This window comes from Myxocyprinus asiaticus, chromosome 5, assembly GCF_019703515.2.
Source record: "Myxocyprinus asiaticus isolate MX2 ecotype Aquarium Trade chromosome 5, UBuf_Myxa_2, whole genome shotgun sequence".
Taxonomy (NCBI): domain Eukaryota; kingdom Metazoa; phylum Chordata; class Actinopteri; order Cypriniformes; family Catostomidae; genus Myxocyprinus; species Myxocyprinus asiaticus.
The window spans coordinates 23,949,463-23,967,170 of NC_059348.1; positions in this window are offsets into that span (position 1 = coordinate 23,949,463).

Below are 17,708 nucleotides of genomic sequence, written 5' to 3' on the forward strand. Positions count from 1 at the left end.
GTAAATGAGTGTAAATGCCAACACCATCATATATGTTGAAAGGACTGAAGCCTGTCACGCAAAACATGAGCTCATTGATGTCATAAAATATCAGTCTGCTTTTTTATTTCATCCGTTACTCCTGGTCAGAGGCTTCCGTAAATATTTAGTTCATACATAGGGTTACGTTCTGCCTAAGTTTAATGGTGCAACGCTCAAATATTTAGTAGGGCGTAAATTGTGACTTAGTGCCCATTTACGCCACAACTAGGCTAAGTTTTAACGTACGTATAGCTGGTGCAACCGGCCCCAGGGCCTTTACAAGCTCAGATTTGAAAGTTGAACTGTTCATCTTATTTTAATTTTAAAAGCAGGAGAATGATCCTGCTCCCTTCACCTCAGTACACAGAACGCACTTAGTCTAAGGCCGTGTGTCCACCAAAGCATTTTTTCCCTGAGGCCAACGTATTTTTTTTCAATTGTGTGCAATGGGAGCACTGCGTATTTAAAAAAGCCAGCAGCATGATGTGGCATTGAGCATCTATTCTACGCTGACCGCTGCATGCCTGGCATTTTTTTTCTGGTCGCCGAGAGTTGAAAATATTTCAACTTTGGGTAAAATGCAGCGCTCGTCACTGTCACTTTTTACCCAGCTGTCCAATCACAGTGGAGAAGGGGTGGGACAAATACCATACTGACCAACCATCAAATCCTACTTGTACAATGACTGAACAACAATGGAGGAGACGTTTGTTGGTGTCTGAGTATTCATGTCTGTACCAGATGACACTCCCGGACTACCACAATATTAATATGAAAAATAATGTTTGGAGGAACGTTACGTGCTTCATCCTTCCCTTCATCCAGAGCAAGGGCCAGAGCAAGTACTGTACCGTGTGCCGACATTTTTACATTCAGTACTTCTTAATAACACAAACTATCTGTGAAATTAGGTATTTGCAACACATTACTTCGCGGATATTCCGTATCATAGCAACCAAAGCGAAAAAAAGCGCTCCTAGCTGGACTTTTTCAGAAGAGCGCCTGGCATTTTCACCAAGCAAAAAACGCTTTGGTGGACACACGGCCTAATTGTTGCAACTGAACATAGGCCTACTTTGTAGTTTGGAGGGTAGGTTAGTTGGTTTATTAATTTATTTATTCAGAGAACAGCCTTTTTCAATTTTGTGTAAAGATTTGTTGATTTTGAATGGTTATTTATTCAAACCATCACAAGTACATTTTTGTTGCTGAAGCAGGCTTTAACCTGGCCAAAACTCGTCACCGTGGACGGAAACTCATCGGCCAAGGGGCCACTGTCCAAGTGCCTGGACAACGTGGAGGAAACATCTCCATGTGCGTAGCTATCTCTGAAGATGGTGTGGTAGGACGTAGGCCATTACTTGGCTCCTACAACGCTGCACATCTCATTGAGTTTCACAATGAAATTGAACCAGCCTGTCAAGGTGAAGGGGTCACCTATGTAATTGTGTGGGACAATGTCAGGTTCCACCATGCAGAGGTGGTTCAAGCATGGTTTCAGGCCCATCCCCGATTCATGACCCTCTACCTGCCCCCATACTCTCCTTTCCTCAATCCTATTGAGGAATTTTTTTCAGCATGGAGGTGGAAGGTCTATGATCGCCAACCCCTTGAGCGCGCCACCCTCCTTCAGGCCATGGATGAGGCATGTGTAGACCAATGTCAAGCATGGATTCGCCATGCCAAAAGGTTTTTCCCAAGGAGCATGATGGTGGTGTTGGAGCAGAGATCCACCTGCTAAGCACTGAGGTGCTCGTCGATCCTTTATTCATTTTCTGGCCCTTCAGTGGTACTTCCAGTGTTTTTAAAGTTTAAACATGCATACTATATTTCATTTAAAAGTAATTTACTTGGTTAATAGTACCTTCAGAAATGATTCAAACAAAAAAATGATATTCAAGAAGTACATAACTTGATTAAACAATGAACATCATAAATTGAAAAATTCAAAAAAGTAAAAGAGTAATAAATTCAGGAAGGGGCATATGCCAAAATAATAAACATAACACCCTCTATCTTCCTGCCTACTCTATCCAATCTAAAGTACCACCTAATTTTGTTATAAAAGAAAATACAATGAGTATGCTGACTCCCTTGCTATCCAAAAACAATAGAAAAGTGAAAATTAAGAGTCAAAAATAAAAGGCTCCCCTTCCCTACAACTCTTGTGTAATTCCAGGGTTTTATTAGAATTCGTGCAGCTCATCCAGTCCAGGGCCTATGGTACATACGGTGGCCCCAATATCAATTCCAGATGGCTTTACAGACACATTGATCATCTGTTTGGCTGCAGCACTGGCCAGCATTGATCTGAGGAGAGGCACAACACAACAAAACAACAACACAAAAATAACAACAGCTATGGCTATTATTGCTCCCACTTAAGTAAGCCATTCTTTCCAGGATCCAAATAGTTTGTCAAACCAATTTCTAACCATGCCATTTTACTTGTAGGTCCTAGTTGTTCTCCTAAGGCCTTCAATGCAACATCAGTGTAATTAATGAATCTTTGCTGATTGTTGTAAATGTAATAAATCCATTCTGTATTTTTATTGGGTGTTATCCATACGATTATAGACTCAAATCCTGATTTTGTTTCATCCCTTGCTTTAAATTCCTGTGGTATTCCTCTTGGTTGACCAATTGCATCTAAGTATACATTAGGGTCAGGCTGATAAGCTCTTTTTACTCTATAATTTGTCTGTACAGTCTCTCTAGACTTCATTTGGGTTCCATGTTAACATCATTTTTTCTTGCACCAGTCTTACTCTGGTACATATTCCTTTCCACTCTTTGGGTAATATAGCTCTCAATCGTTTTCCTCCACAAATCCAAAAATAGTCTGCTATGGCTACTGTTTGTTCCTCATATATTTTTATCACAGGGGAAACTAAAGTTTGGTTTTCACAATTTATAAGACATCCTTCCCCAGATTTACCCACACATCTTGGGGCTTCTATTACTGTAAAAGTTTCCTTCACTGTGGCTGTTGCAAATATCATTCTGCTAAACGTATAAACTCCTTCTTGATCATACATTTTTTCGTCCAGATGCCAAATTATTGCACAGTTGCCTCAATTTTTCCATATCTACCTCCCCTTTGGATTTATTAAAACACTCATATTCAAGAGTGCAGTTTATTACAAATGCTAAGGGGTTTTCTCTTTTTCTCGCATCTATTCGAACGACTAAACGTTTACAATAATCTCACCATCCTTCCCTGTCGTAATACTTTTGAAATTTTGGATGTCCTAAAAATGCCAGACATTTAGCTGGACAAAAGGGTGCCTTTTGCCTTTTAAAACAATTTTGTGAGTAATATTGGGCACAATGTATATAATCATATTGGTTGGGCACTACTGTAGGACTTTTCAGAGGTGATGGTGAACATAACATGCAACTAGACATTCCTGATTGTTTTACTGTGTACTCTGCCCATTTGAACCAGTCATTTTGATGTGCATTCTCTAGCAATCTTTCTTTTTCCAATAATGGGTCTGCTTTATCAGTACCACCATACGGATCCTGATAATCTTCATAGTCATCATAAGAGGGGCTAAAAGACCTCTTTTTAATGGATTTATTTACTTGAATAGCTTGTGCCGGGTCAGTAGCATTATGGAGACCATTTGGGAGACCACTCAAGGGCTGAGAAGTCAATTGAAATAAATGGCTTCATGTATAGCAGTTAGTTATCTCATGTAAGCCCTTAATTACATCTGCAACTGTTCTAGAGGCAGGCCTTCATAAGGACCTCTTAAGTATGGTACTGGCATGGGTCTGCCTGTTAACATTTCATGCGGTGTTAGATTGGTGATTCTATTGGTCTGCATGCGGTAATTCATCAGTGCAAGAGGTAGAGCATCAACCCAATTGAGTTTAGTGTCAGCACAAATTTTGTTGAGCTTAGCTTTGAGAGTTCCATTTACTTTTTCTACCATTCCCTGTGACTGTGGGTGATAGACACACCCTAGTCTTTGTTTTATTCTCAGCTGTTGCAGCACTGTTTTCACTGTTTTTTGAATGAGTGCTGAGCCATTGTCAGAACTAATTTGAGATGGTATAACAAATCTTGTAATCACTTCTCTAGTCAAAAATTTGATCACAGTTTGAGCTCCCTGATCTGCTGACGGTACTGCTTCTACCCATCTGCTGAATCTGTCTATTATCACCAGCATGTATATTTTTCCTCTCACTGATTTTATCATATCCACATAGTCTATTACCAGATGTTTAAATGGTCCTTCTGGGACTGGTATGTGACTTATTGTTGCAGATGTACCCTTTCTGACATTATTTTGGGCACAAATTTCACATTCAGCTAAAAATTCATCTACCATTGCCTGTAGGTATGGGGACCAATATCCCTGTTTTATTTTTCTAATCACTCCCACCCCCCCCCACCCCGTGCAATGGTCAAAACCATGCGCATCTGCGACTACAATAGTAAGGAGTGCTGTTGGAACAATCGTGTCCTTCATGTGGTCGTCATATACCATTTACATCCCTACTTGCCCCTCTTTGTTGCCATACCCTGTGTTCATAAATGCCAGCTTGTTGCTGCATATGTGCTATATCATCTAAATGGGGTTGAGGTTGAATCAAAACTGAAGATACCATTACTGCTACTTGGCATCCTGAGGCCCTTTTGGCATATAAGTCTGCAGCATTGTTACCTTTAATGACAAAATCATTGCCTTTTGTGTGCATGATGTCAACTTTAGCCAACCATGCACTCCATTTATTAAACCGTTCTATTTAAATTGTTATAAACAAACAAGACAAGCAATCTTAATCTTCAGTCGTCACTATGTTTTCTTTTTTTTTTCCATTCTTCATTACTATTCAAATGTACATGAGTTCAATAAAAGCATAAGTAAAAGTAATAAATCATCTTCCAATCTAAATTAATTATCATACAAACATTCCCAGGGTTGTTTCATACTTTAATAAGTCAGGCACTCCCTTGTCTGCAACGGCTCTCCAAACTTTACCCCTAAAACCAATCTATAAATAATCTTCTACACAGAGTATGATCCCCTGATGGCACAGTGACAGAATGCTTGGTATTTAACACTGTGATAAGTTGTTTTAGTAAAGCGATTATTAAAATGCAGTCGGGTTGAGTGGAACTCACAATTTTCGGGCAGGTTTCTTCTAGACCTCCCTTTTGATGCTTCTAACCTAAGAGCATTTATCGACTTCCTTAACCCTCTGGGGTCTGAGGGTGTTTTGGGCCCTGGTGAAGTTTTGACATGCCTCGACATTTATGCTTTTTTCAGTTGCTTAAAATCATATTAATGGCTAAAGTCTGATAACACTGTATTCAGCACAAACTGGGCTACAATAAAATGTGAACAACATGTATGTACATGTTTGTATTTTTGAGAAAATAACGTTTATGCGTGGTTTAAAAAAAATAAATAATCGTAAGTCACTGAAATAAGGCCATATAACACATACTAAACATTTGTTCACATGACTTTTGAGAACTGGATCTTGTAGCCTGGAGTTTTTGCTACAAAAATGATGTGAAAACCATCCTGATCACTCATTCATACAAAACAATATAGTCATTTAACTTTTGTAAGACACTTTTAGTGTTAGGACATATGCAAGGAGGTGTGGATGATCATGAATATTGATGTGATTCACACCTGAGGAGACAAAGACCCCTCCCCTGAGAGAGAATGAATGTGAGGAGACTTCATGATTGAACGTATTCTCTGACTATACATTTTCTTTACATAAAGACTTTACTTAAAAACTTTAGACCTACACTACCATTTAAAAGTTTATTGATCTGTAAGATTTTTTAAAATATTTTTAAAAGAAGTCTCTTCTGCTCACCAAGGCTGCATTTATTTGATACAGCAAAATACAGCAAAAACAGTGATATTGTGAAATATTTTTTACAATTTAAAATATCTGTTTTCTATTTGAATATATTGTCAAATGCAATTTATTCTGTGATCAAAGCTGAATTTTCAGCATCATTACTGCAGTCTTCAGTGTCACATGATCCTTCAGAAATCATTCTAATATGCTGATTTTCTAATATGGGCATATTTACAGCACATTTTATACATTTACACCCGAACAGATATTTGCAAGCACAAGCTTTGTTGATGATAATGAGGCAGCATAAATACTAGTTAAAATATAATCTAAACATTCATATTATTTTTATATCATATTACATATCATATTTATATCATACAGCTTACAATTTAAATGCCTGCTTTAGCCGAAACAACATTTAAATGTAACTAAAACTTGCCTATTAGGACATATTTCAAATGTCAATACTCTGAATCCTGGCTGGCAAGTCTGGAAATAGTCCAGCTAATAAAATATGTACATGTTTATATAAAATAGCATGTCAACTAATGTAAATAAAACTAAATGACTTACTCATCTGGAATTGTATCCTCGGCTGGATCAAATCGCTCTTCAAAATGTAACCGTTCATCGTTGTAGTCCCGCTCTTCTTCTGAGGAAAATGTGAACCCTTCGTCACTATCCAGGTGCTTCCTCACCTGTGTAGCGTGCCATCTTACAAACGTGCAGGAAAGTGAATGAATCTGATGTTGAAACTTGATGTTTTTTAATGCATTGTTGTGGGGGCGTTCACTATTTGCATAGACCGCCTCAGTACATTACCGTATGAATAGCGCGCTCTGCTGGTGGGTGTGATCATATTAGCGATAATGAGCTGAGCTAGGAGAAACTGTACATCGCTTTGTTTCATACAGATTACATTGCAGGAGAATATTTGTTTTAAATTTGAATTGTTTTATTTAAAAGTAGACATTTTAAGCTTTCTTTAGACATATGTTTCATGTTTATGTGATAAATATTCGCGGAGTTTCTCTTCATTTTTGTGATGTGTTTCAGTAAGATGCTTGTGGATACAGAGACGGCTGAAAGCGCACCCTGTTTATTTTCTTTATTTTACAAAAGCACAAGGTTTTGTTGTTATTGTGAGTGTACACAAATAAAAGTAGACCCATTATAGTTTCTAATGATGTCTTACACTTATCTGTATGCCCAAAAATGACGGAGTATTTTAAGTTGTTTCCGCTGTTATACAGAAAAAATCCAGCAGGACGCGCCGGCACGTCCGTCGACCCCAGAGGGTTAAACACATATCAAACCTTCTTGGGCAGGTTTCCAGGGTGGTGATGCCCTGCCTTAGGTTGCCCCCCCTTTTTGCCATTGGAGAGTCTTACCTGTCATTGTGTCACCACCTCTTTCCACTGGTCTTGATACCGCTCAGTCCTATTAGCCAATCCTTAATAATTTGGTATCAGTACACAGATATTTTCTTTTGTTTCAGGGAGTATCACCTGAGAACCGTCACAGCCAATGGAACCATCTACAAATGCTTAAATATGGAGACAATTCAAAACATGGTTAAATTCAAAAAGCATTATTCAAAATTCCTCAAAGTAAGAATGCTAAAATTGAACTCATTTACAGATCACTAATTTTCATTCAGGTTGTATTTCTGCTACTTTAGCAAATGTCACAAAAGACCATGTGTCATGGTGGGGACTAACATCAGAACAAAACAAAATAAAAATAGCCTCTGTCAAGCTTCTAGGAAGCTTAATTTAAAAACATCACCTTATTCAATAATAGTCTATAGATTGTTTTGAACCTACATTGTGTCAGATCAACTTTCAACTGAATCTCTTGTCTTTAGTATAAACCCTTAACTTTAGATTTCCCTCTGAATACATAAAATCTTGATCAGGAAAGCTGTTTGAACCTCTCCTTCATATCACTGTATCTAACATTATTGTCAAATCACATTATTTTCCATATAAAATCAAATCAAAAGAAAATAAAACAACTTAGAGATGTGCCTTTAGCACACTTCAAAATCTGCTCTTGTGTTTCTGTTTCAAGCAGACACTTATCAAACTTAGACTGAGAGTGAGAGAGAGAGTAGGGTGGGGGAGAAATTAGGAGGGGGGACATTCCACTCCCTCATGCTGTTTCTAATCTCATTGCAGCTATTCTTTCTTTTTTTATTTATTTTTTTTATTTTATTTTTTTTAGAATCTCATAATAATATATTTAAGTTACTCTTCAACAGTAAAAATAGTGATAATTATAATAATTCATTATATTAACTGCTTTCAAACTTTCCCATCTTAAACCATCTTCAAGAAAACCTCTTCCAGAACTTTCAACCTACTCATTCCTACTTTCATTTGTCCATTCAAACAACATACATAGAACTTTCAAATCTTTAATAAATCACAAGCTTACCTTTCTTTTTCGACATTCTCTTTACATTCAATACAACTTACTTTAGCCTTCTGTTCAAGCAGAGCTTTACATTTACAACACTTATCTTGTAGTCCTGTCATCTTATTATTAATATATTATAGTCCTTTTTTTAAGTAATAATTTGACTACTTTCTCCATTTCTTACTCTTTCGAAGGTGAAGGAACTTCCATTCTATCTAATAAAATGACATAAATCAAGTTTTTAAACTAACAGAAAAGTAAAAGTTTAAACAGAATAAAGTAGTAAAGAGTCACAATGCAAATTCAAACAAATCTCTTTTCTTGTGTTTTAAAAAAATTGATCAGTAAGATACACTATGCCCTTTTAATTTCTCATGTTTCTTATTTTTTTTTATTATTATTTCCCAATGTTTCAGCATTATTTAACAATAAGATTTCTCAGTTATTATTCTTATACTTATCAGCATTCCCTGACAAATTATTGAGTTAAATAGCAGAACCAAAATTCACAGTGCAGAAACTGTATGCCTCAAGTGAAACTTTCATAGATTATTCTCAAAATAGAAATAGTAGTGGTTAGATGCTGGATTTAAATTTAGACCCTCAGAACAATTTAGGCATGTGTATTGAACCCATGGATGGCAGTCTGGAAAATCATAAACCCAACTGGTTGTATAAGACTGAAATCAACTTATCCAGATAAATTGTAATCCACATTAAAAATGGCAAATTGGTAATGATTACCAGCAATAATGAGAGTGGGAGGACCAATCGGATAATAGCCCACATCATTTTCAGTCTTCTTTTTCTCTGGATTTCCTCCTGCAGTATTAGCAGCTTCAATAAATCATCTGGCCCAGCCATCTGCAGTTGTGAGAGACTGCTTCCAGAATGAGTTAGTGAAACAACATACACAATGATGACAAAAGAAAGGGTAAAACATAGTTAGTATAAAAGACACACACAGAATAGATGCATGAATATGTAGTTATTAACATTCATAATTGAGGAAGTTACAATGTTCAATTTAATCTTAACGTATCTCCATGGGTTTCACCTGTTACCAATGACCAATTTTTCCTTAGCATTATCAATAATTTTTTTTTACAATCAAATACATCAAAGATATTTCTTAATTCTTAAAATCAGAACTTCTAACATGAATAACATTTTCCATTTTATGCACTTTCAAAAGAAGAAAACTTCTATTTTATTAAATATCAGAGCATCTGAGCAAAACTGTTTAAAACGTTTGCATAGTTCTGCCTCCTTATTGGAGGTTGGGACTTTATTTTCCATTTTATCTGGCATGATTGGTCACAGATCAAACCCAAGGAAAAAGTATCACAATGTTGGCAAGGCTGCCACACATAAAAATCAGGAAAACAGGTATTAAGAGCACAACTTCAGCGAATTGAAAAAGCAGAGAACATGAAATGATCCAGATCATTCTTAAATTTATTTTCCTTTAATTTTAGTCTCAAAGGCAGCTCTCAGTGTACCCATGATCAACCAATGCCTACACTGTGTATTTAAAACAAGAAAAAAAAATTGAATCTGCTATCTATTTTTTTCTAAATTCGGGGCACCCCTGTCTGAGTGGAGACACCAAGAGAGATGAGTTTAACTATAAGTCTGCAGACTATCATTTGCGTGCCATCCTTACAGAGTATGTGGTGTAACCCCTCCCGCTCACTCTCCTTACAGAGCAACGTCTCACTCAATCTCTCCATCAGACAGTCCCTAACAAAATAAACTCTACCTATCTTATTTTTGTTGGTTGATCAAGTTTACACCATAAAGCTGCAACTCATATGTTAATTTGTTCTCCAGACATACTCAAACACATGGGAAATCAAAAACAAAACAAATAATCATGGGTTCTTACATTTAAATATCAAGACTTTACAGTGTTTAATATTGTTCAAAATTTTATTCTCTCATAAACTGGACCAGACAAAATGTAAAACAGACACATTAATGTGAAGTTTTCACATATAAGGTTTGCTTCTCATACTCCAGTTACAAAATAGAATTTGGTTTTGGAAACATTTTTCTTATTAGTCAGTTTCACCCCCTTTTTATTTATTTATTTATTTATTTTATTTATTTCGCTTTCCCATTTCTTTGAGATTATATCAATCAGTTATTACACAGTGGATTTCTAGATTTTAGTATTTCCACTGGAGTGTTTGCCATAATTATACCTTATGTAATATAACAACACTTATCTTAAATACAACCTTTGTTTAAAACCCAATTACAGAGTTTACTTTAGTTTAAGATAATACACTGGACTCAAAACTTTATTGTTTGTCCAAATAATGTGATATGAACTTTAAGCACAGTAATACACACTTGATCTCAGTTTAGTTAATCTTATATTACGCTTCCTTCATGGCATGAAAAGAACAGCCCAAGGCTGAATTTTGTCCAGCCAGCTAAGAGTTAACTTTTTACTTTCATTCACACTTTTACAAACAATCGCACTTCACAGTCACTTCACACACACTTTCAGACACAGTTACAAACATTCTCACAAACACAGAAACTTTCACACTTTTTACAAATACAAGGCCTTTATAAACACAGAGCTCTTTTCTATTTTTCTATTTCTGTCTACCCGTGCATCCTTCTTATCGCTACACAATAAAGCTGTATCCGTAGGACTTTTTCCTGCCTACTCATTTCTTAGAAAATTCCCTTATGATGTCTTTACATACTGGATATTCTGAACACATCAGTTCTACTGGTGTTGATGTCATTGTTACTTGAAGTTGTTATCCCAGTGTGTTATATTTTAACATACCTCTCAAACCCCAGCTTGTACCTATTCTTAACTAGTCTTCACCAGGCTGGTCAGATGAGGATCACTCACACAAACTCTGTAGCCCCCTCCTTTCGTGCTCCTGCACTTTTACTCTCGCTGTGTGAGACTCTCATTTGAAGAAAATCATGATAGATCTGTACATTTAAATGGACAGGCTCTAGTGTATATCGAGAATGACTGTAAAGGATTTATCATCACAATACAAATTACTTTATAAGTCATGTGTCTGCTGATAGAGATCATGTGTGGGACTCAACAAACACATATTGTTATTGATTACCTCAACCATTTATATGCAACAAGCCCCTATAAACTCATAAAAAATTTGCAAGGCTATTTCCATTCTGATGAAGGGGATTTTGTAGCAGCCAAGTACTGAATAGTTATTAACATTTGACAGAAGTACACAACTCGTTGTGTCGTAAGGTACAGCCTTTGCTTGCAGTCAGTGTTGCGCTGTACTTGATATTTCTATTAAATCTTTGATCTTTGAATCAGTCTGAGAGCAACACGAACCAAAGTCCTGCAGTTGTATGCTGTACTTTAATTGGATCAGTAATGCTGGGACTCTATGGATACTTTGCTGCTAATGTCAGTGGTTCTTGCAGCTGTATTTTATGAGTCTTATTTTTACTATTGAACTGGATTACCTTACAAAACAACAAAGAGGCAAGTTTAAAGAGTGATGTTTTTGATTGTGTGAAAAAAAAAAAAAAACGAAATTGTCCTCGTGCATGTTCCATCGCCAGACAGCAAAAAAAAACAAAACAAAAAAAAAAAAAACACTTCTTGTTGTCTTTGAACGTATGCAACGTGAAGGTTGTACAAAGTAACATTTATGTTTAACAACACTATCAAAGTGACTAGCAGTCACAATTACGCCGCTACAACATAGGCCTCCACCTTGATTGTTTGGGTTGAATGGATCACATGACTGCATCACATGACAACTAATGTCATCATTTTCAGATCTCTCCATTTCCCCAGTCCACATGACAATGCAAAGACGGCGTTTTAAAATGTATACACTTGAGAGCATTTTCGAAAAGCTAAATTTTCGCTGTCAAAAACACCGTCTCAGTGTTCACAGAAGGCCAAATATAGAGAAAAAGATGCTTTTTCAAACAAAAACATATTAGTGTGGATGTAGCCTTAGACATCTGGGAGTTGTATTGTTGTTCTTGCTTTACTAAGAGTAAGGTCTAAAATCTTCATGAAAACACAGAATCAAACAAGGCCAAAACAGTGCTGTGCTATCTTTTCATTCCCCCAGCAATTGGTTTTTAATTCAATGCCTTATGCTGTCATTTTTGTGGTAGTATTGTTGGATCAGGAGGTATTATTGTGCATTATTGCCAGGTGGCACTCCTCGCATGTCCTTGTCTTATTTTACCTTGTCTCATTTTTCATTCTGTGTAAACTGGTCTCATTTCTGGAGCAGAGTTAGAATAAAGTGGCTTTGAGCAGGTTGAATCTGACTGGTGAAGAGCAGACATCATGCCCATCTCTCAGGCACCTGAGTCATACTGCCTGCCATGATGGATGCCATCATTCATTTTGATGTTTAGAATATTTTAGTACTCTCATTCCCCTGTTCTGGATCCTTTCATGTGGGACTTGTTTCATGGCAGTAGTGTGATACCTGAAGCTCAAGCTCAACTTTAGTTTCATTAGATCATAAAAAATTTTTTCCAGGTTTTTTCACATGGCTTCTAGCAAACCCCAAGTGTAACTTAAGGCTGGCCTTTCTACAGAAATACTTTCCTTATGGCTACTTTTACCAAAGAGGCCAAATCTGTGAAGTGCTGAAGAGTTCCGATGAAATCTAGAAAAAAAAAATTCCTATCTCAGCCAAAAAGCTCAGTGTTGTATCTTGTCTCTCTGTCACTTTTACAATTTCCTTTCATGTTTAATTGCTTAGTTTGGTTGGGCACCCAGATCTTTGTAGTGTCTTCTTGCAATGGACCTAATGGTGTTACTAGGAAGGTTCAAAGATGTGTACACTTTTAAAAAAGAAACCATCGTTTTCCTTCCTAACAACTTCATCTCAATTTCCATGGGAATATCTCTGGTCTTTGTGTTGGCAGGACTAATGTGATCTTCTGTTTTAGATCTGAGAACTCACAAAGTTAGAGATATTTTATGTGTAGCCAAGTGGAGAAATTTCATGTAATTTAACTCGTCATAAATTGGACGTGGCCCCTTTAAGAACCAGAGTTTTGAGTTTATGTGTGCTGGATAGAGACATAGAACATAGGTTGTGCAAGAGAGCACCCAGTTAGTTCATCAGTTGAGAATTCTTTGGGCAACTATCAAATTTCACTTAAGATGCTTAAAAATTCCATTAAATATGTGAAGAGAAATATTAGAAGAGTTGTATGATAAAATTGAGAGTTTGCTATGGATTATTTTTGAAGGATGCATATGGATTGCATGTGTGGAGTTTGACCATGTTTTGGTGCACATGCAAGGACTGGGTATGTAAATTTAGAATTAATCATATCTTATTTAATGATTTATAGCCCAGAGTGTTTTCCAGTTTAGTTAATAAGTGAAATACGTGTTATATGTGAAAATGTGTAATGAGAATTTTATTGTTTAAACTGTTATACATGTCTTTAAAGCCTGGTTAGAAATGCATAAATGCTTTGAATGATTTAAGCATGTTTTAAATGCTTAAAATGCTTTGAGTGGTTTGAGCAAGTGCATCGGGTGCTGTGAATGATATAAGCATGCATTATGTGTTGAGGCATGTGGGTAGGCTAATGCCTTGTTTGTGTTTTCATTTAATATTAGCCTCTACCGTATTTCATTTTAGCATTTCATTGTCCTGTATTCCATTTTTGTACTTCATTTTTGTATTTAATTTCCTTTTTTTTTTAATACAGACAACCATCAGAATAAAACCCCATAAGATATTTTTGGATCTTGTGGTAATTATTTTCAACCCACTGGCTACATATGTTCTACCCAAGCAATGAACACATGCAGGTTTGGACAACACTAATGTTAGATTTTTTTTTTTTTATTCAGAGTACATATTTCTGTAGGAACAACACACATGTTTCAGGTTCATTGTAAAACCAGAAAAGAAAGTAACAACATTACTAAAACTTTGTTCAGAAAATTTTAACTGAACGTATTTCACTCAACAGCACTCATCATTTAAATGCCATGAGCAATTGACCTTGAGTGGGCATTACTATAAAGGAACCAGAGTACTTGGGACAATACAAGCATTAAAATAGGTAGAATTAAGTGGATGTCACCAGTGTAAATAATGAATTAAGATGCCACAGGGGAGGGCTGACTGAAGAGTGCATTTCGAGAAAAAAAAACATTTTTTTTTTTTTTTTTTGCCGTGGTGCTCTCCACACAGAATACAAATTCAACAAGGCAATATATTTAGATATTTAGACACAATTTAACTGAGGTTAGTTTGTGGTTTACTGGTTTTATCTCTCTGTTAGTTTAATCCTTGTAGAATAGATGTGTGATGTAAAGGTCTATGTAATGAAAATTAATAAAACAGTTTACAGTAACGTAAAGGACATAGATAGAAACTATGCAGGTACATGCTGGGTAAAATTGCAGGAAAATGAAAGACTGCAGAAAAAAGTATCTATATATACACAGTACTGTGCAAAAGTTTTAGGCACTTGTGAAAAATATTGCATAGTGAGGATGTCTTCAAAAATAATGCCATAAATAGTTTTCATTTATCAATTAACATCATACAAAGTCCAGTAAACATAAAAAAAGCTAAATCAATACTTGGTGTGACCACCTTTGCCTTTAAAACAGCCCCAATTCTCCTAGTTACACCTGGACACAGTTTTTCTAGGTTGTTGGCAGATAGGATGTACTAAGCTTCTTGGAGAATTTACCACAGTTCTTCTATATATTTAGGCTGTCTCAATTGCTTCTGTCTCTTCATGTAATCCCAGACTGACTCGATGTTCGGGGGGGGGTTGGCTCTGTGGGGGCAATGCCATCTTTTGCAGAGCGCCCTGTTCTTCTATTCTAATCTTTTCTATTTGCAAAAGTAATGTTTGGGAGTCTAAAATGTATTTTTCCTATTGACACACTAAAGATGAAGATATAAATAACCATCTTAAGACAAATGTTTTTGTGAAACATCTTAAGTGCCTAAAACTTTTGCACAGTTGTGTGTGTGTGTATAAGAATAGCATTCTGAGATTATATTCTTCTCACCACAATTGTACAGAGCGGTTATGTCAGTTACCGTAAACTTTGTCAGTTCGAACCAGTCTGGCCATTCTCCGTTGACCTCTATAATCAACAAGGCATTTCTGTCCACAGAACTGCTGCGCACTGGATGTTTTTTGTTTTTGGCACCATTCGGAGAAGATTCTAGAGACTACTGTGTGTGAAAATCCCAGCAGATCAGCAGTTACAGGAATACTCAAACCAGCCCATCTACAGCTACATGAGAGTGACTCTAGTAATCCTCCAATGGATCTCCAAAACTTCCAAAAAATATTGCATTCTGTCCGTTTCATAACCCAAAAAACTATTTTGTGTGTCTAGTTGAGGAAAAAGCTGAAATACAATAGCCACTGGCACTAAAAGTGTAGTTTGGCCTCTCTTTTCAAAGCTGTAATATAGCTGTATGATTCTGACACTTTTGTATGTGAGTTATATTATTGATCTCATTAGCTCAGTTTGGCCACACATTCATCATACCAATAACATTAGCCATGTGGTGTAAAACAGTTCATATTCAGGTAAATTTATAAAGGGGTCATGACATGAGGAATTACATTTTCTGTGACCTTTTCACATGTAAGAGTTCAAAAACATACTGTGAGTTTCAGTACTCAGAACAACCCCACCCCCCTGCATTTGTTGAAACCAACACTGTAAAATCTAATTAGTTTACCTTACTTAAATTTTTCAAGGCAATTGGTTTGCAGGCTTTTTACTTATTTGGCTCAAGTAAACTGAACTTAATTATTTAAGTAATTAACTAGTTACAAGTAAGCTTTACTCATCTATGATTAAAGTATCGTTGTTTTGTTTAACATGTCTTATACAGCATAAGGGAAATTATGACTAGACTCTAGGTTAGCCATATGGCACACTGGACTCTAATTAGTACTTCTTAGTGCACATAAATCTGCACTTTCGTAAAGCACAATTGAGTAAAGAAGAATGGATTAAATATAACAGGCTCCAAGTTCACCAGAGGTAACACTAATCACCCTCATGGTGGCTTCACAAAAATCTAAATGATCAACCAGCTACAACAAAACAACAATAGTCATAAGAATTAAAACTAAATACATTTTTTTAATAATAATAATAATAAAAAAAAAAAAACTATACTACATAAGTTCCCTTGTTTTGACCAAACAACATAATTTATTCAAGTGCAAGGGTTTATGGGTATTCCACACAGCTGCAATTTTGTACTTGATAATTGAGTTAGTAGTTCTTGAAGCCAAGAACTTATATATTTGAGTTATGATTCCAAAATGTGACATTTCAAGTAATGTTTAATTAGGACCACTTAAATGATTTTATTAATGACAACTTTAGAGTAACTGTAACTTAATTAAAACTAGAAAGAATTGTACAAATTAAGATTAAGTTGAGTATACAATTTTATTATAATTTGAGATTTGGCTATTGAAAATGTAACATTTTAATTTAATTCTGCTCAAACGAACGAATTGACTTGAATAAAGATTCGTTCATTTTGCTGAATGAGACTCAAAGATTGAAGTCACTAAAATTATCCGATCTTCCTATCACTAATTTACAGTGAAGCTGCCAAAATGACTCGTTCTCTGCTTCTCTAATTCCTCCTCATTGTGATGTCACACTGTGGTAGACATATGCATATCTTAACATCTCCTCAACAACACATCAATGACTATATCTTATCACCTCTGTAGCCCCGCACAATTGCGGTGAGCAGTGAGATGGCATGGAAAGAGCAGGTCAATCAAGAGCAAAGAGCCAATCATAAAAGTAGGCGTTTACTGTCAAGTCTTAAAGGAGAAGCAGCACCAAAACCGAGCATTTCTGAGAGAGGGTCAGAATGAGGGTGGAAAATGATCATGTTTTACAAACATTATCTCTGTGTCTGATTTAGAATGGGCAGAACTCTAAATCTAAAGATCTGTAGATAAAGTTAACTGATATTGTTATTCTTCCAGTCGAAATTTGTGCTGCAAAAATCAATATATATACCGTATATTAGATGCTGGAATACTGTCATATCTCAGCTTAATATATGCAGAGTAAGCCATTTGTAGCACCTGCAGCCACACCGTGGCTCTGTGGCACTTTCAAAACAAAGCTCTACTTTTTTGAGCAACCCAAACAGCCCAACATGGCAACATTAGCCAATCAATGCTGTTTGTTTAGGGTGGAAATATCTGTTTGCCCAACCAATGGTAAGTGGGGAATTGTCAGGAAACCTGTTTGAAAACAGTCATTCCTCTAATTTTTGACACTAGTGGAGCAGAAATCACACACGTTACCTATAAATATTATTTTATAACATTTTGGACAGCTTGCAGCTACTGTAATATAAAAGGTGTTACAGTTTGCCAGGCGTAGGTTA